The sequence below is a fragment of the Talpa occidentalis genome, unplaced genomic scaffold (assembly GCF_014898055.3).
Source record: "Talpa occidentalis isolate TD23 unplaced genomic scaffold, MPIMG_talOcc4v2.1 talOcc4.2, whole genome shotgun sequence".
NCBI classification, from domain to species: Eukaryota; Metazoa; Chordata; class Mammalia; order Eulipotyphla; family Talpidae; genus Talpa; species Talpa occidentalis.
Genome location: NW_023602073.1, coordinates 7,995,657 through 8,018,205, shown reverse-complemented (window position 1 = coordinate 8,018,205; position 22,549 = coordinate 7,995,657). Strand labels below are relative to the sequence as shown.

Sequence of the window (22,549 nt, the reverse complement as noted above, 5' to 3'; positions counted from 1 at the left end):
AGGTCACGAGCGGGGTTTCCTCTGGGGCCATAGAAGACCTGACTCATGGCCCCATGCCAAGATATCACCTTTCCTACAACTTTTCAGGTCAGTCTAATATCCTACCTCTGGGTCCAAAATTCCACTTCTGCAGCAGGCCCGAGGCACGCTGTCAATGTGACTATTTGACGTGTTATGTGTATTCTTCGAGCTGTCTTTTCAGCTTTTTTTTTTTTTTTTGAGATTTACTTATTTATGCATACAAGAACTGGGGTGTAAGCCAGAGGTGTGAGGGGTGAGAAGATTCACCAGAGACAGTGGGGAGCAGAACAGGCCGATTGACTGAAATACACTGCTGAGGGAAGCAGCGGGTGCAACAGGAGAGGTCTGCTGTGCCATGTGGGTAGCTCCCTGGCCAGCAGGGGATCCAACTCATGCTGCAGAGGCTGCGGACAGCTTCCTAAGTTGCGTCTTAACCCCTTGCGCCACCAGGAAGGCTCTCTTTTCAGCTTTTAGGAGCACATTGACAGAAACGTGATTTAGATTGCCCTCTTGTCATTCCTTTACCATTGATTGAAAAGATGGAAAATTCTGGGAAGACAATGTAAAGGCTAATAGTTTAAAGCCTTTTTAAAATTCCCAAAGACTGAAAAGAGAAATCCATTAGATTCCTGTTTATTCTAGAGTTCATTGGCTTCTGGGCATTGTCTTTTATTGTTTTGCAGGAACATGTATTTTTTTTTAAATTGATCAATGACAGAATACAAATGGCAAATGATTCATCTTAGCTGTTTATTGCTTCTGTGAGTCTCTGGAAACAGAAGGGGGAAATGTCTTATGTGGTTATTACACAAAGACAATCTCTCAGATCATTTCCCCAGCTGTGAAACAGATTGTAAACTTCCTTTTAAAATTATCTAATGCATAGTTTAATTGATTAATTAAAATTCTCCTAGCATCATTTTAAGAAAGGAAAATAGTTATTTTGACATATCTGTGCATAAATTTAATGCCTATTATATCCACCTCTGTCCTACCCTTCTAGTCTCTTGTCAATTATGTGTCAATGAAAAATCCATAGATGCTTTTGTGTGTATGGTCCTTACAATAAATAAGCAGTTGGGGGCCTCCCTGGTGGCACAAGGGGTTAAGCACCGCACTATGAAGCAATCTGCAGCCTCTGCAGCACAAGTTTGATCCCAGGCCGGCCAGGGAGCTACCCACATGGTGCAGCAGACCTCTCCTGTCTCACCGGCTGCTCCCCTCAGCAGTGTATTTTCAGTCAATCTGCCTGTTCTGCTCCCCACTCTGTCTCTGGTGAATCCTCTCCCCGCGCACCCCGCCCTCTGGCCTGTACCCCAGCTGTTGTATGCATAAATAAATAAATCTTTAAAAAAAATAAGCAGCGCTCATGGGATATAATCAAAAAATTATGTTTCCCCCATTGCCTCAACTTTATTATATGGGGCTGGTTCTTCTGCGGTCCTTGGATGAAATTCAGGATGATTGTCATGACTTTGTAGTCACTCTTAAATAATGAAGACACCAAGTCATACTAAACCCCAAAATCAATCAATCTGTGATTAATGTGTCCAGTCTAACAGAACACTCAAGCTCGTACAACTTCCCCCAGAGTTCTACTTTTCCCTTCCTGAAACGATGACTGAACGCTGGCCATGGGAACTGAAAAAAGAGAACAGGGTAAGATTCTGTCTTCAGCCAGACTTCTAATTTAGGCTACCCAACCTACTGATGGAAAAGTAGGGGTGACATAGGGGGAAGAAGTTCAGAGGTAGCCATCTCAAGTTGGTGATTTATGAATGTGGTGGGCATTGAAAGCTTACTTTTTCTCTTGAACCAAGGCTATGAGGGTGGTGAGCGGCTGGAGTCGGAGGGGCAGGTTGCTTCCCTGCCAGCCCCATCAATGGGGGTCTTCCACCTCCAGATTACTTTCTGCTGATGCCTGCTGATGGGCCCTTTCCTCACTTTACCCAGCTGGGGTTCAGGTTACACACATGATCTAAGATGACCCTGATTGGTTTGTTCTCCAGCATCATCTTCCTTCTGATTTGGGGGGCAATCCTAACACTGTAGTCTATCAAACTATGGGACAATGCAGCTATATCTCCTTTCTCCTGCCCTCAGAGAAGTCAGCCCACTGGGTTTAGATTTTCAAGCATCAATCTCTGACCCACTCTGCCTTTCAATCCTTCCATTAAACACTCCAAGTGGCCTGCATAAAACTTCTTTCTCTAGTTCAAGGGGTAAGTAATGCACATACCCCTCTCACTTGGTGGCCAGGAGGGGGCACTCAAGAGGTTAGAAATTCCTTTTTTTTTTTGTCTGCATAGAAGAACTGAGGTGTAGGCCAGATGTGCAGGGGGTGAGAGGATTCACCAGAGACAGAGTGGGGAGCAGAACAGGGAGGTCCATTGAAATACACTGCTGAGGGGAGCAGTGGGCCAGACCGGAGAGGTCTGTGGGTCACCTCCCTGGCCAGGGATCAAACATGTGCTGCTGAGGCAGTGGATAGCTTCATAGTGCTGCGTCTTAACCCCCTCCCCACCAGGGAGGCCCTGTACACACACTTCTATCAACTGGTTCTCTGTAATTTTTTCTGTGTAATCTGTAGCATCACAAACTCCTACAAGAAGGGTTTAAAGCTCCAAGATTCCAGTAAATTGCAAAAAATGAGGTTTCGGCACCAACCAGTGGTGATGAACAACAATGGCTGAGGTGGGGTGTCCAGGTGAGGGAGGTCTAGGCAGAAGCACCTAAGAGCGGGAGTCAAAGACACAGCGTTCCCTGCCTCTCTGCCCCACTGCGCACTGGACCAAGCCCATCACCCTGTACTCCACCAGCCCCTCTCCTCCATGACAGCACCACACTGCTCTGTCTCCCTGGAAGTTCTCTTAGATTCTTCCCTCTCTCTCACCTGTCATATCCAATCAGTCACCAAGTCCTATTAATGCTATTTATAAAACATTCCTCCTCTATAGTCCCATCTCCCATGACCCCTGCCACTGTTTTCACTTAGGTACTCATTACCTCTTACCTATATATATTTTTTAAGATAGGAGATTGGATCCACAGCTACTGTCGTGGCACAATTTCAGGCCTGGCCAGGGAGCTACCCACATGGCACAGCAGACCTCTCCTGTCTCACCTGCTGCTCCCCTCAGCAGTGTATTTCAGTCAGTCTGCCTGTTCTGTTCTCTACTCTGTCTCTGGTGAATCCTCTCACCCCCACACCTCTGGCCTGTACCCCAGTTCTTGTATGTATAAATAAATAAATCTTTTTTAAAAAAAGAAAAGAACAGAACAGAACAGCAATTTGTGAAGTTTCCATTATTAGCATTAGGAATGCATTCAACCAACCACCTTCAGAATCCAAAGGTCATGGCCCTTTGACCCTAAAGCAATTGTTTAAGGGAAAAAAGATAAAGGTGATGAAAATTGAAGCGCAAGTTTCAATTTTAATAATGTTTGGGCATTGTATAAAAAAGGAAATTTTGTAAAAAGCCGAAGTTCCTGTTTTTAATTCCATCTGTCTCTGGTTGTCTCCCTTCTGAGGTGGTGAAGTTAATCGCCTTCCATTTCAGCTTTTCCCTTCTCTCATAGGTCATAGAGCCAGCCAGAGGCCATACCATAGGTACAGGACCTGTCTCGACTCCTGATTCTAGACTAACAGAGATGACTTCTCCAAGCTAAAGCAAGCATATGTAATATATATAATACATATATTACATATGTGCACAAACACACACACGTAAAATACAAGACAAATGAAAACACCATATTTCAAAAGGGCATTCTTCTCAGTAAAAATACCATAAAATGGTGTCTACTGAAATAAAGTATACAGTAGAAACTTTTATAGAGTTTCTATTTAGTGGATTTAGTAAGAACAAAAGGACATTATGGTTACAAAGTCACAGTGGATAATCAAAATGCAGAAAGGATCTGAAATTAAGAAAGGCAACTTCAATACCCAAAACATCACTGCCAAATTAAAATTTACAATGGAGGTAGAGAAATGATGAAAATCTAATCAAATTAGTGATAAGCTTGAGAAATTCTGCCAATATTCAGAGAAAAGGCAAACCAAGATTAAAAGTATTAAATAAAAGATGAAATATATTAGATGAACACAGAAATGTGTGCATGATTCTAAAAATAAATATACGAAAGAAAAAAAATCAGGAAAAAATAATACTGAATTATTTTTTTTTTTTTTTTTTTTTTTTTTTAAAGAGGCATGATTTACATGCACTGGGTTCAGAAGCGCAGAATTCACCAGAGCCAGAGCGGGGAGCAGATTAAGAGAAGTACACTGCTGAGGGGAGCAGTGGGCGGCAGGAGAGGTCTGCGCGCCATGTGGGATATCGAACCGGCGCCGCAGAGGCCGCGGGCAGCTTCGCAACCCAGCGCTCAACCGCTGCGCCACCGGGGAGGCCCCTGAATTATTTTTAAAAAGATTTAAGACTTCAAATCAGAACTGGACTTAAAGAGTACCAGGAAAAATTAATAAAGCAAATTATCACTGTGACATAGGGGAGTAAAATTTTTTTTTAGTATTAGAGAAAAGACAACAATGTTTTAAACATTCAGACAGAAAACAGATGACCTACAAAAGGACAGCAATCAGACCCCAGAATTCTCTTCCACAGCCGTAGTGGCTAGAATTCCTTGAAGCAATATCTAAAGAGCATTAGGGTAAAGACTGTAACCCAAGCATTTTACAAAAAGCAAAAAACATTCTTTCACTTATACAAGGTTTCCTAAAATCAATTTCTTAAAGACAATCTCGTTACACATAGCACCCTATACATACTTATAAATACATTTATACTCGAAATCCTCTTACCTCTGTCTACTCACAAGGTTTCCCAGAAAACATTTAAATAGTAATAAAGTGGGGCCTCTCTGGTGGCACAGGGCTTAAAGACACAGAGCTATCAAGATATTGCCAGGCACTGAGGCGTGAGTTCAATCCCCAGCAGGGAGCTGATCCACATGACACATCAGACCTCTCCTGTCTCACCCGCTGCTCCCCTCAGCAGTGTATTTCAGTCAGTCTGCCTGTTCTGTACCCCACTCTGTCTTTGGTGAATCCTCTCACTCCCCACAGCTCTGGCTTATACCCCAGTTCTTGTGTGCATAAGTAAATAAATCTTTAAAAAAAGACAGTTTAATATTAAGCAAAATGAGTAACAGAAGCCAGAGAAACTGGTTAAAATGTGTACGTTCATAAAACTACAGGTAAAACTTTTTAACTGCTAGACAAGTGAACATGTATAATACTCTTTAAGAAATATTCTTTATAGGGCAATGATTTTCAACCTTAGACTATGCCCATTTTTTAAACATATATTTTGTAAGTTATCCCTTTATTATGTTGAATTGAAATTCCTACAAGATATAGTCTAGTTGCAGACACACATTCAAAACCAAATAAATATAATATCCTAACTGCAATATGAAGGAGAAAGAAAAGAAAGTAATTTTAATAAAATACATACATTCAAATTTCTAAGTGTACTGGCAGGACAATACTAGAAGATAGAATTAAAAAAAAAAAAGGATTTATTTATGCATCCAGGTATTGGGGGGGCGGTCTGTGTGACAGGATTCAGAGACAGAGTGGGAAGCAGAACAGGTAGATCTACTGAAATGCACTGCTGAGGGGAGCAGTGAGAGAGACAGGAGAGGTCTGCTGCTCCATGTGGTTTGCTTCCTGGCCAGCAGGGGATCCAACTCCTGTGCTCCAGATAGCTTCATTGTGCTGAGATTTAACCCCTTGTTCCAGCAGGGAGGCCACTAGAAGATAGAATTCTTAAGTATTAAAGGACATGGTAGCATATAATAGAATGTCACTTGGTAGAGAAGAATAGGAGAGAAAGTGGCAAAATAGTCATTTTGTGGATCCTGTTGAGAGGACCTACCCGGTGGTGTATGGGCTAAGTCTCAGTGCTATCACCAGTGTGGCCTGAGTTCAATCCCTGCCCAGGGAACTAATCCACATGGGGAAGCAGACATCTCCCCCACTGCTCCCCTCAGCAGTGTATTTCAGTAGATCCACCTGTTCTGCTCCCCACTTATCTCTGGTGAATCCTCTCACCACCACCACCACCACCACCTCTACTGGGCCTACAGCCCAGTTTTTCTATGCATAAATAAATAATCTTAAAAAAAAAAAAGACATCCTGTTGAGGATTAGTTGGAGGGTTCTGAAGGATCTGCCGACTTAGGTCATTTTGATAATGACTTATAACATTTTGTTCATTTGTCCCACCACCTTCTCTTCTCACCTTACACTCCTCTTCCTCCAAGTATTCCTTTTCAGTTAGTTGAAGTAGTCACCACCCGCTGGAATGAAAAACCTAGGCTAGTAGTTTAGCAGGACAGTTACAGCCTCTGTAAAAGACCTTCATTGCTCTTAATGTCACATTTTACGTTTCATTAGAAATCTACTTGAGATTTGCAACTGGCTTTACTGCCTTTCCTACATTATTGAACTCCAATATAAATCCATTTCAAATGAGTAAAATCCTCATTACCACAAGAACTGAAAAGGATATAAAATGTAATGTCTATTGTCAAAGTTTGGATTATGGTTATGAGTACTGCAATATTCATCTGTAGAAAGAAATAATTAGAATCTAGATGACTTCTAAAGTGCTTTCCAATTTTAATACTCTATGACTATTATTTCTACATAGTTGAATCATTGGGAAATGAACATAGCATGATGAAATAAGGCAATGTATGATCTCTGCTACACTAAAGCTACTCTCTTTGCGGCTCAAGGTTTCTTAGAAGACTGAGCTAAAAATGTAACTGCATTCTGCAACCAATGCAAACTTGTTCTAATTGATGGGAGGAGAAAAATTCACTCCAGAGTGCCAGCAATTCCTCTGTGAGCTGGTGTGGCAGGGAGACTGTGGGGTCAGTGAAGCATCAAGTTACAGACCAAATTAAAGGTCTGGAGAGGAGTGGCAGGGTCTAATCATCCACTGCCGAGGCTGCCAGCATTGGCTCTACCAGCGTTATTCACTCACAAAAGACTTCTCCACAGAGGCAAAGCAGACAGACCCAGGGCTTCAAACATCTTTTATTTTAAAAGCCTTTAGTCCTAAATAGATCTTTATGGAATTATTTCCTTGAAGTTTTTAGTTCTGTCATATTAAAATTTCCATGAAAAAGTAATCAAAACCTAATGCTTACAGTGTTCTGCCACAAAGAAAAATATTGTGGGTTTGTGTTCCTATTAAAAACATGTGTTACACATATATACATAATTATGTAAGTCCCAAACTCAGTGTACACACACATTCACAAAAACCTTAGGAAAATAATAATAGTTTCACCTAACAACAAAATTCGTAACAACATATTGTTCTCTGTCCATGAAGCCCTTCATTAAGCCAGTGCTTGAAAAGGTCGGTAAGTAATGACTATTTCTTCATAGCCTGCAAACACTAAATCTATAGGGATGAGTTAAGGTCACCTATATTTCACACACAGTACTTTCTGGACTTGGTTGGCTGAATCATGAGCATCTGCACTATTTTTCCTACAGAAAAGTTAATTTTAGAACACAGAAGAAGTTTGCCAGGAAAACAATCACATTGTCTCAATACCTAGACAGTGACTCTTTTCTTAAAAATTCAGAATGCTTTCCAGTCTCCTACTTACCCTTTATATCCTTGAAAGCAGGTCCAAATAGCACCCCTATTTCATAAGGAGAATCTTATTACATAAAGCTTTGGTTCATTTAGTAGTATATCTTCTCTATGGTGTTTTAAAAAATCGGTCCTTTACCTCAATTTTCCAAAAGACAGACCATAAAAGTCTTTATTTTCCCTGTTAGTAACACCCTGACAGTTTGTTAGAGTACTTAGAAGGGTTCAGGTGCATATGTAGACACAGAAGAAAAGCAGAAAATGTGCATCTAGAACAAAATGAAAGATGGAGAAACATCTGTGGTATTTGCGTACTTGTGCAAATTAAAATACAGTTGATGGTGTAAATTAAAATACTCTTAACCAACTCAGGGTGGACGAGCTTGGTTCAAATAATTAGGAGTGTAAACAGGATCTAAATTAATGTCTAGGATAATTTTTCCTTCTAGTTCCTAGAGATAATAGTCCATTTGGGTCTTTGGCCTTAAAGAGAACAAGTAGTAAAAACGCCAGTAGTCGCTGGCAGAAAGTCAATCATTGCAGACACAGTGAAGGAAGATGTTCTGATTCCCTAGATAACAGGCCTCAGTTCTTTGTAAATCGCCAGAGGATCTGTGAAGGAATTCTTATATTTTAAAAATCGACATTTAAAAACTCTTTAAGATGGGCTTTTAAAAGTAGGGTACTTGTGTCCATTCTGTCTCAGCGGTGCCAATGAACCCTAATCCTTCCATCCCCAAATCGCCATCTCAGAGCCAATGACATGGCACCAAATTCATCAACTTTCTGGGAACCAGTTTTCACTACGTTTTTCTTCTCTGTTCATATTAATATTTCCAGGTGCAGCTTCCTAACAGCTGGCTGCCCCCTCGCCCTCCTATGTGGATTTACCTTCAAACGATTATGCGAGAGAGGTTTCACTAGCACCTAGAGGGCTTTTTTTTAAAAAAGATTTATTTATTTATGCATACAAGAACTGGGGTACAGGCCAGAGGTGTGTGTGGGGGGGTGAGAGGATTCACCAGAGACAGAGTGGGGAGCAGAACAGGCAGACTGACTGAAATACACTGCTGAGGGGAGCAGCGGGCGAGACAGGAGAGGTCTGCTGCACCATGTGGGTAGCTCCCTGACTGGGGGCTTGAACTCGTGCAGCAGTGGCTGCGGGATAGCTTCGTAGGTTGCGTCCTAACCCCTTGAGCCACCAGGGAGGTCCTGGAGAGCTTTTTTATAAATAGGGAAGGGAAGCATGAGCGCAAACACACGCGCGCGTGCACACACACACACACACACACAGTGGACATCTGAATCAGGATCTGAGTCTCCGAGCAGGAGCCGTTGCTTTAAGCTGTAACAAAGTGCCAGCATCGTAGTCACCCAGAAAACCGTGTCAACTTATCACAGCGTTTCATTTTTGGTAAAAGGAAACCCCCCAAAACCTCAACCTCTGTTCTGCGGTGCAGATGCACAAGATTAAGTCGGCGCTGGCGCACCTCCCTTGCCCTCAGCCCATCTCCTATCCAAAGTTAGGACGGTGAGGCATGGCGGGGGCGGGGGCCGGCTGAGAAGGTATGTGTTGTGTTATTTCAGCCTGGAAATCATTGCGCTCTCCAGGGGGGAACCGTGCGTCTGCCTTTGCGCCGCACACCTGGAGACAGTGGACGCCCTCCTGTCCACCCCCCCCCCAAAAAAAAACCCGGGGCGTGGAGTTTCGGGAGCTGCCCGGGGCGAGCAGAAAGTGCGGGCTGAGGATGGAAAGCAGACAGCCCCTGCGCTCGGCGTTGGAGAAGAGGGGATGGCGCAGGGTGGGAGCCCCAGGGGCCCGCCGGCGCGGGAGATCCGGGGTGGGTTCAGGGTGAAAGACGAAGGTGACAGCCTAAAGAGGACGAAGCGGCCCCCGCGCGCCTCCTTACCTGGACCCCGGGGTGGGAGTGGGGAGCCGGGGCTCCGGCCACTGCGTGCGCGCGCGCGGGGCCGCGATCAGCTCCTCCTGGCAGCCGCTGCAGGGACAGAGGCAGGCGGGTCTCCTCGCTGGCTGCCCCTCGGCGCGTCCGGGCGCTCCTGCTCCGGCCCTAGCCCTGCAGCCTGCCTGCTCATCCCCTCCTGGGCCCTCTGCTGCGCTCCTGTTCTCCCCCTGCTGTTTATTCCGGAGAGCGGTGCCCCCTCTCCAAGCCTTCCCTGCCCCCGCGCGAGCACGCACACACCTCCCGGAGAAATGCGCTCTTCTTGCAAGCAGGCAGCGAGCGTGGTCCTTGAAATTCCGGGGCTGGGAGATCTCAGCAAGCCCTTTAAAAATCTGTGATCTGCCCCAGTGAGCTTGGGTCCTCAGCCACAACATCAGTTAACACTTGATAGGCATGCAGATTGCGCCCTGAGACTCCTCTGCCAGTCAGTTTAATTTTTCCAAAAAGAACTCCTTCCATTTTATTGTTTTGGGAATGCAGACGTCCTCGCTATTTAAACTCAGATGGCCAGGACGTCAGATGGGCCTCAGAAGGATTTGTGCAGATGTGCAAGACGGGGCGAGTCTCTTTTGCCAGCTTTGTCAATACCTGCCACCTGTCAGGGTCCCAAGTCAGAGCAAGAGCAGTTAATTACAGCTTGGGTTGGGGTGCTGGCATGCCCCAGGCTCGGTCCTCATGAAGGAGGGTGCAGCTCTGAAGGCAAAGGTTTGGGAAGGAGGAAGTGGACATAATCAAGGAGAGTTTTAAGAGCAAGGCAACTAGCAATGGGCAGGGCAAAAGGTAAGAACAAACGGGAAGGGTGCAGTGCAAACACTGCTTAACACTAACATGCTGTAGCTGGGAGTGACATAATCCTTGCAGGGAATGTAGAAAGTGAGTTGTTAGATGACACTCCATGTAGTGATTCCTTCCTTTACCCATCGATATAACAGATATTTATGTAGTGGGTTAGAGACAGTGTAGTATTATGCATCCTCTCATCAATTGAAAGATGCTTGGAATTAACTTGAGAAGCCACCAGTTTATAAAAGAGCCCTTGTACGTGCAAATTCTACTAAAGAGACTCCATATTCATCCCTATTTTTTTCTAAATTTACCCACAACTTTCTAACCTGAGGGTTCAGGAAAAGAAAAATGAATACATACTAGAATTGTCAGGGTTCTTTCCTGCCTAGCGGGGTCTAGAAAGATCAACTCATAAACAAGCTTTTGCATCTGAAAGGACCAGCTGGGTGACATAGGGAGATGCAGGTGGGGCGCGCATTCTTATTTGTTCACCCCTTAGGGGGAACTGCTGGGTGGTAGAATAAGAGTAACTTCCCTACCTTCACCAAGCTGAGCTGGGGGAATAAACAAGTAAACAGCGTGTTTGCAAACAGAGGGTGTAGGCAAGCCGAGAGGAAGTGGCTTTTAAACTGAAACCTGAAGAGCGAGTGTCCTTTGCTCAAGGACAGGACAGTAGGTGGAGAATGAGTTTTCGAGCTGGAGGGGAAATCATGGAGAGAAAGGCAGAGGTAAAAAAGAGCAGGATTTCGGAGAATTTAAAGCAACTCCTTACGACTTGGGAATCCTTCTTGGGGATGGCATTGGGAGTGGTTGCAGAAAAATTTGAGAAACAAGGTGAAAGAGGTAAGCAAAGGTCAGCTCATTTAGAATCTTCTGGGTCGTGTTGTAAAGAGCATATTCTATGCCCCAAAATGCTATGTATGATCAGGTCAGATTTTTGCTTTGATAGAAACTTGTAGTGTTAAGCAGAGAACAGAGGAGGTATGGAAGGTATGGATGAGAGGGAGTAATGGAATCAGAGGCACATGGTCAGTGAATAGCAGCTTATAGATCCCCATGCCTTTGTGGAATCTAAGTTCAGTCCCATGACAAGTCCCTAGAGAGATAAACCTTCCCAGAAGGGAAGTGAGTCGGTGGTGATAAACAACCAAGAAACAAAAAAGGTAAACAGAAATTAGAGATGAAGAGAAAATGGTTGGTTTGGGGGTGTTCTTAAATATTCTCTACAAAATATTTTATACAGCACCTCTACTCCATATAATGCAATAAGAAAAAGATTGATTTGTAACCAAGTAAGGGAATAAATTAAAAGGAAATTTTAACTTACAGGGATCACTTTGATATATATTCCCAATTAATTACCATGTAACAGCAAACCAGCTTCCTCCCACCCTAGCCCCCCACTTCTTTTTTGAGTTATTCCATTCTTTTTTTTTTAATATTTATTTATTTATACATCTAAGAACTGGGGTACAGGCCAGAGGTGTGGGGGGTGAGAGGATCCACCTGAGACAGAGTGGGGAGCAGAGCAGGCAGAGCTACCGAAATATACTGCTGAGGGGAGCAGCGGGGAGACAGGAGAAGTCTGCTGAGCCATGTGGGTAGCTCCCTGGCCAGGGATCGAACTCGTGCTGCAGAGGCTGCAAATAGCTTTTTTAAGGTCATTTGCTGTCTTCTTCCTCCCTCGTTCCTTTCCTCTCTGTCTCTGTCTCTCTTGTTTTAGTAGTAGCCTCTTCAATTTTTTTCCATTTCTATTTCTGCTACCATTTTATTTTAACCATCTCTTTATGTTTAACCATCTCTTTAACCATCTCTTCCTTCCTTGATTCCTTTCACAAATTTTTTTTACTTAGTATGTATGTACTTAAATCTACATATTACTGTGTACTATGTTACTAGGGTAAATGCTGCCTATACAAAGATGATCAAAACAGTGGCTATATCAGTTAAGACTCCATGGTTGCGGGCCTCCCCGGTGGCGCAGCGGTTGAGCGCTGGGTTGCGAAGCTGCCCGCAGCCTCTGCAGCGCTGGTTCAATCCCCGGCTGCTCCCCGGCCACCGGAGGCGGGTCCCGCATGGCGCGCAGAATCTCCTGCCGCCCGCTGCTCCCCTCAGCAGTGTACTTCGGTCCTTCTGCCTGCTCTGCTCCCCGCTCTGGCTCTGGTGAATTCTCTCACCCTCCCGCGCTTCTGACTGTACCCAGTGCATGTATAAACAAAACAAACAAACAAATAAATAAATAAAACATGCCTCTATTAAAAAAAAAAAAATTTAAAAAAAATAAAAGACTCTATGGTTGCAAGTAAAAGAAATATAATTGAGGGGCTTCCTTGGTGGTGCAAGGGGTTAAGTCTCAGCACTATGAAGCTATCTGCAACTTTTGCAGATTGAGTTCAATCCTGGGCCAGGGAGCTACCCACATGGCGCAGCAGACCTCTCCTGTCTCACCCGCTGCTCCCCTCAGCAGTGTATTTCAGTCAGTCTGCCTGTTCTGCTCCCCACTCTGTCTCTGGTGAAGCCTCTCACCGCCCCGCCCCCTCGCAACTCTGGCCTACACTCCAGCTCTTGTATGCATAAATAAATAAATTTTTTTTTAAAAGGAAATGCAGTCAAGATAACTTAAAAGGGAAAAATGGAAATTGTTTAGACAATGACAAGACTGACACCTGGAAACCAAAGGTTTGGATACAGACAGTCTTCTTTGACAATCTGGGAACTGAATATAAACACGAATCTCTGTTCTTTCCTTATCCTCTCATTCATCTTCATTTTCTCTCTCAATTCCAGATTTCCTGGACAAGGATTATCTGGCCTCACTTGAGTTAGAAATGAGAACAGGGTGTCAGTTTCATGGTATAAGAATATGCCTACAAGTGTTCCTCATGTAGCCATGCGGATGGTGGCTAGCACGGACTGGGGGTGAGGATGGAAGGGTTTTTGAGCAGGTAAAAGAAAGACAGCTCTGCAGAAAGGGTAGTCTGGGTAAATAATTCAGTCAGTGCTTACTATAAAAGCAGACGTGTAAATGAGTAATCATAATATCATTGCATAAATACTGTGATAAAGATAAAAGCAGATTCTAAGGGAACATGAGGCAGGGAGGAGGGGGGAGCAGTCTCTACTTCAGAGACATGAGGGATGCTTCCTAGAGAAGGCAATGTTTGGAGTCTTAAAACCTTAATTTCTGTTTGCCAGAAAAACCAATCTGTAGGACTTGCACAATTATGTCTGGATTGGTGAACTAGTTTTTTGATAAGGAAAGGCTTAGGGGAGAGACCAGTAACTATTACAACAGTTAGGGAGAGAGTTGATATCATCAAAAAAAAAAAAAGGAGGGAGCAGTAGTGGTTCTAAACCTTTTATATAGGGGAATCCAAGGGAGATGAGGAGACAAAAATGTCTTCAAATACTCAAACTTGTGCAACAAGTTGGACAACAAAGAGATTTAAAAAGTCAGTAAAAAGGGGAGAGATTTGCTCAAAGGAATGAGTTCTTCCTATTTATTTATTTTTAAGATTTAATTTATTTATGCATACAAGAGCTGGGGGTACAGGCCAGAGGTGCGGGGGTGAGAGGATTCACCAGAGACAGAGTAGGGAACAGAACAGGCAGATTGACTGAAATACACTGCTGAGGGGAGCAGCGGGTAAGACAGGAGAGGTCTGCTGCACCATGTGGGTAACTCTCTGGCCAGCTGGGGATTGAATTCATGCTGCAGACGTTGTGGATAGCTTCATAGGTTGCATCTTAACCCCTTGCGCCACCAGGGAGACCCTGAGTTCCTTTTATTATGTTGAATTTCAGACATTGATAGGATGTGGAGTAAAGAAATCTAAGAGGTCATTGATAACAGTAGGATGTTCAAGGAGGAAGTTACTAGCTAAATAAATTGATTTGGACTTTCTTCATCTAGAGGTCATCAGTACCATGGGTGTGAAGATAATTTCCAGGAAATCATGTGTATGGAGAGAAGTAAGGGCCTGTGTGTTTCCCTGAATAACATCAGCATTTGACAGGTCAAAGGATGCAGGATAGCAGCAAAAGAGGAAAGCCAAGACAAAACAAAGTCACGCAAGAGAAAAACTGTTTGAAAGAAGTGCATGGTCAATAGTGCCAATTGCGGCAGAGAAACTAAGCAACACAGAAGTACTTAAAAGAAGCCTTTCTGAGCCTCTCTGGTGGCACAGGGGTTAAGTCTCAGGGCTATCACCTCTGCAGCCTGAGATCCGTGGCCAGGGAGGTGACCAAATGACCCAGCAGATCTCTCCTGTCTCACCCACTGCTCCCCTCAGCAGTGTGTTTCAGTAGATCTGCCTATTCTGCTCCCCACTCTGTCTCTGGTGAATCCTCTCATCCCCTGCACCTCTAGCCTACACCCCAGTTGTTCTATGCATAAATAAATCTGAAAAAAAAAGAAAGAAAAAGAAACCTTTCCATTGCCTATTTAGAAATCATCGGTAGTCTTTTATGAGAATAGTTTTAATGGAGTGCTAGGAAAAGGGAGCATATTGTATTACATGAGGGCTTGTGAATCTCAGCCCTATTGGTGTTTTGAACCAGGTAGTAATTCTTTGCTGTAGCAGCTGTCCTATGCGTTGTAACTCATTCAGCAGCAGCCCCACCTTTGCCCACTAGATGTCAGTAGTTTCTCTCCCAGTTGTGACATTGAAAAATGTCTCCAGACCTTGTCGACTGTCCACTGGGGGGCAAAATTCCCCCTCTCCACTTGAGAACAACTGATACTACTACTAAGATGTAGATGAGAGAAAGAACAAATATTTTTTTCCCAAAAATATAATTACTAAGGAGTAGTACTACCTTTTAAAAGTCTTTTTCTTTCCCTAATTTGCAGACATTTATTTACCTTAAATTTTTTTTAAGATTTATTTATTTATGCATACAAGAACTAGGGTACAGGCCAGAGGTGTAGGGGGTGAGAGGATACACCAGAGACAGAGTGGGGAGCAGAACAGGCAGATTGACTGAAATACACTGCTGAGGGGAGCAGCGGGCGAGGCAGGAATGGTCTGCTGCACCATGTGGTTCACCTCCCTGACAGGGGGTAGAACTCATGGTGCAATGGCCATGGACAGCCTCACCTTAACCCCTTGCTGCATCTTAACCCCTTGCACCACCAGGGAGGCCTCTAAATTTAATTTTTAAGCCCAAGCTACCTATGCGACAGAAACCCAATCAAATCTTCTCTAGTTCCTTAAATGAAGAATAAATTATTTTTAAAAATATATTATGTATAAAAGTCTAGATTCCAAGTAAGGTTTATAGGAATATTTCAACAAATCTCTTTTTGTCCTCCATACCAGTGGCAGAAAAGATATCAGCCAGTATCCAGAGGTGGAGATTGGAGAGATCAAATGGGCAGGAAATCAAAAAAGAGTACGAAAAACTCTTGGAGGTGATGGGTATATTCCTTATCTTAGTTGTGGTCATGGTTCTATGTTAAACATATATGTCAAAACTTATCAGGTGGTCTATTTTCATTATATGAGGTTTATTTCATGATAATTATAACTCAATAATTGAGGAAGGGGGAAGATGGAATATTTATGAATAGTAAGAAAGAGCAAGTGCTGAAGCTAAGCTAGGGCTCAGATTATCATCCAATTTGTTGCAGGTTTGATTTCTGTCCTGTGTATGTTAGGAGCCAATTGAGAATGAGAAAATGTGTATGATCAAGACATACCACTTATTTATTTATTTTTTTAAAGATTTATTTATCTATGCATACAAGAGCTGGGGCACAGGCCAGCAGTGCGGAGGGATGAGAGGATTCACCAGAGACAGAGTAGGAAACAGAACAGGCAGACTGACTGAAATACACTGCTGAGGGGAGCAGCAGCCGAGGCAGGAGAGGTCTGCTGCGCCATGTGGGTAGCTCCCTGGCTGGCTGGGGATCGAACTCGTGCTGTAGAGGCTGCGGATTGCTTCATATTGTGGTGCTTAACCCCTTGCGCCACCAGGGAGGCCCCATATCACTTTAAAAAAAAATACTTTTCTCTTGGGGTGGCCTAGGGGTTAAGTCTCAATGCTATCACCACTACAACCTGAGTTCCATCCCCCCATATATGGCACAGCAGACCTCTCCTGTTTCACCTGCTGCTCCCCTCAGCAGTGTATTTCAGTAGATCCACCTGTTCTGCTCCCCCAATCTGTCTCTGGAGAATCCTTTCACCCCACACCTCTGGCCTACACCCCAGCTCTTGTATGCATAAATAAATAAATCTTTTTTTAAAAAAAAAAAGCTTTGTGCTTATCTCTTTGGTTTTGTTCCATGGGACAATTGAACAACACGTTCCAAAAAAAAAAAAAAAAAACCTTGGTAAATTTAGAGCAAAATTAGGTACTATGGTCAAAATTTGGTAACCACTTCTCCTTTGTTCTCCAACTTTTACAAGTCTCACCACCATTTCCCTCATCCTTTTCCTTCTGCTTAACTTGAATAGCCTTCCCTGGCCATTGTTAGGCCTAGAATATCTAGATTATCAGTCAGCCAGATATTGACGTATTCACATAATTTCAAACCTAATCTCAAATGACTAAACTGTGTACTTTGGCTAGCTCGACCAAAATAGAGTGTGATGTCTTGTTTTTAGAAGAACTTAGTGTGTTACTATATTTATATTTATATTTATGACCAGGTTAAAATAGGAATCTACTCATCAGTTTATTCAAGCCATGCTAATCTCTTGAGTTGATATTGCTGGAAGATCTTTAAATAGCATCCTGACAACAGACTTTTGCCACTGTCTAAGAACCAAAAGGGGATGCATTTCAATTAAACAAATATTTCTTAAGTATTTAATGTGTGTTAGGCACTGTGCCAAATAGTAGGAGAGAATAATAAATAGCCTGGATATGGTCTCTGCCCATGCAGCTTACAGTCTGGGAGAGATAGATATGTCTGTGTTAGAGCTAGATATGTGCATGAGAAAGACAGAAATATGTGTGCAGTGTATATAAAAAGTCCTCAAGGCAAAGTGAAAAAAAAAATACAGGATTTTAGTATCTCCAAAATAGAACCACCAGATATTTTCAGGTATATCCCCTGTTTGTGGCAACTGCACCTTAACTGGTTGCAATTATCTTCTGTGCACAGATAGTGATGCTTGCCAATTCTTCCATATGGGAGCCCACATTGCTAGATTCTCTGCAGTTAGATGGGGGTCATATAACTGATGCAGGAATTGGCTTCTAAGCAGAGTCATGAGAAGCAGGCGTGAGTTTCTGTCCTGCTCTCTTCCCCCTACCTCCTCAATCACTGGAAGACTTGTGCTGAAATGGTGGAACTACAAGATTAAAATAGTCTAGAAAAACAAATAAACCAATAGAATGCAGGGGACTGCCTGGTGGAGCAAGGCATTAAGCACAACATTGTGAAGCTATCCGCAGCCTCTGCAGCAAGCCCTGACCAGGCCAGGGAGCTGACCCACATGGCACAGGAGACCTCTCCTGTCTCACCAGCTGCTCCCCTCAGCAGTGTATTTCAGTCAATCTACCTGTTCTGCTCCCCACTCTGTCTGTGGTGAATCCTCTCACCCCTCTGCACCTCGGGCCTGTACCCCAGTTCTTGTGTGCATAAATAAAAAAAAATCTTTAAAAAAATAGAATGGAAACCCTAGGGAATTAATTGTGCGAACTGACAGGGCGTTTTATAGAGTGAGAAATAAATGTTTGTATTTCAACAAAACTGTTTGAGTACTACTATATAAATGTTTGCTGAAATAACCTGTCCTATCCTAATATACCATCTCATCCCATTAAGCAAAAAATGTTCTGGATCTTTATAACAAGAGTTTGTTGGTTTGCATTTGTTCAGCAAATACTTATTAACCACCTATGATGTGTTAAGTGCTCCTTTAGGTGCTGACAATACCATGATGAACCAGAGTCCCTGAAGCCACAAGGTGCTTAATTTTTCAGTAGGGAAGACAGACAATAAACACATCCAATTTTCAGTAGTGATAAATGCAACAAAGAGCAGCAGAGACTTTACTTCTTGATCCTGACCAGTTTTCAGTAAGTCTCATCCCTCTCATTGCCTGACTGTCCACCTTCATCGACTCACATTCTATGCGCCATCATTATGTCCATGGTCCTGCCCATATTCTCAGCTCACTGGCCCTATCTTCCTTCCTTCATACTTGCCTGACAAAAACCCAACCTAGTTCAGTCCAATTATTTGCATCTTTGCACCTACTACCTCGTAGCTGAATATGGCTGGAGGCAAACCATAATCTCGACATTTCTCCATTTGACTTCCTGGACACTAACTTTAAGGGGTGCTCTTTGCTGCCTCATGGCAACCCTTTGATTTCCCCTAATTTATTTAGTACACGTTCTCCTACATTTCTCTCCTGAAGTCTCCAAGAGTCCTCTCCCACACTCACCATCAATGATTTTGCTCCTGATTTCAATGAGAAAGGTGGTATTACTTCTAAAACTTACATGATAGGGCCTCCCCTGGTGGTGCAGGCGGTTGAGCGCCGCGCTGTGAAGCTGGCAGACCTCTCCTGTCGCACACGCTGCTCCCCTCAGCAGTGTATTTCATCAGTCTGCCTGTTCTGTTCCCCACTCTGTCTCTGGTGAATCCTCTCACCCTCCTGCGTATCTGGCCTGTACCCTGATTCTTGCGTAAATGAATAAATAAATCTTTAAAAATAAAATAAAAATAAAACTTCCACTGTATCTGCTAGCCCCATACCCTCTGTCACCTTTCTTGTTACTATATGGAAACTGACCACCCTCCTACCTGAAGACAACACCTCCACTTGTGACTACGCTTTTCCTCTCACCTCCTATGGGAGATGTGGAGATGTGCCACCCAGCACCCCTTTCAAGTAAGGCCCTGCTGCCCAGCTGCAGAGCCCATGATCAGTGGGCAGCCTTCATCTGGCAGCTCTTCAGAGTGTGCCACAACTGTGAAGTCACCTCACGGGGGTCATGCCCTTCCTGGGGGCAGCCAGCCAGCAGGCCAGACAGGACACCTTGAAAAGCTGTACTCACTCCAGAGCTCCAGAGGGTTGGCTAAAGCTTTGCCAGGCCAGCTTCCAAGTTGATCTCTTCCTCAGCCCAACTTTACTTCTTCCCCCTTCATTTCAATACATATTGATCCCTAATAAATGTGTAGTACCCCATATCCTGCTTCAACATATGCCTCCAGAGAACCCAGTTGACATAATTTAGATTGCTTCTAGCTATTATCTCCTCTCTCTTTCATCATCAACTTCTCCTTCTCTATTAACTCACCCCCATCATCATATAAACACAAACTAGGATTGCCCTTCTTAAAAATCAAACTCATTTTGGGCCTCCCCGGTGGCGCAGCGGTTGAGCGCTGGGTTGCAAGGCTGCCCGCGGCCTCTGCGGCGCCGGTTCGATCCCTGGCTGCTCCCCGGCCACCGGAGGAGGGTCCCACATGGCACGCAGACCTCTCCTGCCGCCCGCTGCTCCCCTCAGCAGTGTACTTCAGTCCTTCTGCCTGCTCTGCTCTCCCCTCTGGCTCTGGTGAATTCTCTCACCTTCCTGTGCTTCTGACTGTACCCAGTGCATGTATAAACAAAGCAAACAAACAAACAAACAAATAAAACATGCCTCTATAAAAAAAAAAAAAATCAAACTCATTTTGAGTTTCCGTTCCACTTATCCACTCTTCTACACAGCAGAGTGACTGCGAAGTGTCTGAATCCATTCCTTGCCTTTGTCTCTATATTCCCATTCCTGGCACCTTCAGACTCAAGCCCCAAACAGCTCTTGTTGGTGTCGCTGTTAACTCTGGGGTCAGGGTAAGTGACAACCACGGTTGTCAGGGTCATTTTTCTAACCAATGGTCAATTATAAGTTCTCCCCTCACCTGACCTTCTAGCACCTTCTGATCCAGTGGATCGCTCTCCCACTCGTAGATACTTACTCATTTAGCTTTTGGGACTCAACTTTCACTTAACTCTCCTCCCGCTTCTGCTGCCCTTCCTCATCCTACTTTGCTGGTTCTTCCTCTGCTGACCCTCTGACTACTGGAGAGCTCCAGGGTCCACTCTTGACCCTATCCTCATCTCTACCTATATTCACTCTGTTGATGATCTCATCCAGTCTTGAGGCTTTAAATACCAACTACATGTTGACAACAGCTAAATTTACATCTTGAGCTAGAGCTTCCTCCCCTGAATGCCAGACTCTCATATCCAACTGCCTGTTTTGATTCTCCATTTAGATACTAAGAAGAATCTCAAATCTAACATGTCTAAAACAAATCAACTGAGTCCCTTCCTCCAACTTTCCCCAAGACAAAGAAAAAAGTCCTGCTCTATCCCCAACTCCTGAGGTCTTCCTCATCTCCGTAAATGGTTATTCTGAATCAAAATGGTTATTGAACCAGAAATCCAAAGTCATTATTGAGTCCTTGTTGTGCTTATCCCCCACATTCATTACTTCAGTAAATCCTTTAGACTCTATCCTATGTGTCTCCACCGCTCTTATTTCCTTAAGGTCCTTTCCAAATGTCATCTTATTAATACGATCTTCCTTAATCATCAAACGAGCACAATACAATCCCACCCACCCTACTAGTACTTCTGATCTCATTGTATTGCTATTTGTCATGCAATATATTTGCATCTTTATTTTTTCATTGTCTCAAAGGTAAACTTTGAGATGGCAGAGACTTTGTCCTGCTCTCTAGCTCCTAATGAGGGGCAGAGAGTAGGTGTTCAATAAACATTTTTGAAAGGATGTGAAAGAAAGAGTAGGTATTGAGGGAGAAGCACTTGGCTACAGAGCTAAAGGATGTGAAGGTGTAAATCATTCAAACGTTTTGAAGGAAGAACAGTCAGTCAGAATAAAAGAAAAGGAAAGGTCAAAGATAAGGAGCTTGGCTTTGTAGGGGAACATCAAAGAAGGCTGATATTTAAAAAGGAAAAAAAGGTTTTCTTGACTGCTGTGTGATCAGTAGGAGGTGGGGGTGGCATTGTGGAAAACATCTGACCTGTGAGAAGCTACTTGGAAATCCAAGGACAAGAGAAGACAGGATTTGAACAGCACTGGGAGAGTGGGAAATGGTATAAAAATTAGGGTAGCAATGACAGGATTTGCTTATTTTGGATAAGTGCACAAAACAAACACAGAATTTGACAAAAACGTTTCACTTTTGCTATGTAACCTGGAGTTCGTTGGGGCAAATCTACCTGGTCCTATATCCATTAAATCCGCTGAATAGGGGCTCCCTGGTGGCACAAGGGTTAAGCACCGCACTGTGAAGCAATCTGTAGCCTCTGCAGCCGGAGTTGGATCCCTGGCTGTCCAGGGAGCTACCCACATGGCACAGCAGACCTCTCCTGTCTCGCCCGCTGCTCCCTCAGCAGTGTATTTCAGTCAGTCTGTCTGTTCTGTTCCCCACTCTGTCTCTGGTGAATCCTCTCAACGCCCCCACACCTCTGGCCTGTACCCCAGCTCTTGTATGCATGAATAAATAAATCTTTACAAAAAAAATTCCGGGGGGGGTGCAGTTGTATGGGGAATATAACCAAAATGAAAATGCATACATTGTAAGAATTACATCATTTTTCATAAAATAAAATATTAATTTATTAGTTTCATAAAATTAATTTAATTTCATAAAATAAAATATTAATTTATAAACAAATAAATAAATAATTGCGCTGAATAACTGAGTAAAGTAAAGGGCTCCTTGGGGTAGCTAGTGCTTGAGTTGGGAGAAAAACAAAGGAGTCACAAACAGAAAGGGGAAGCATATGGGGGTGGGGAGAAGTGGGGGTACAGTGTTCCTTTTTGGAACTGCTGAATTGCAAAGCTATCTGCAGGGCTGGCCTAGGACTGGTGTGTGTGTGTGTGCATGCAGGCAAGAAGGCATTCCCTCTATATATCTCACACTCTCCCCTTGTGTGTGTGTGTCTGTGTGTGCAACAAGGCATTCCCTCTATTAAATCCCACAATCTCCCAGTGTGTGTGTGTGTGTGTGTGTGTGTGCAACAAGGCATTCCCTCTATTATATCCCACAATCTCCCTGGGTGTGTGTGCGCAACAAGGCATTCCCTGTTATATCCCACAATCTCCCAGTGTGTGCGTGTGTGTGTGCAACAAGGCATTCCCTCTATTATATCCCACAAT

General features: G+C 43.6%; 1 protein-coding gene across 1 annotated transcript in view; it reads right to left on the bottom strand.

The window, feature by feature from the left end:
• Nucleotides 1–9,620, bottom strand: part of RNF144B (ring finger protein 144B) — a 149,084-nt gene extending 139,464 nt beyond the window's left edge. Inside the window, exon 1 of the mRNA XM_054698335.1 lies at nt 9,575–9,620. The gene's annotated coding sequence lies outside the window, so the exon portion shown is untranslated. The remainder of the gene's footprint in view (nt 1–9,574) is intronic.
• Nucleotides 9,621–22,549: the final 12,929 nt, after the last annotated feature.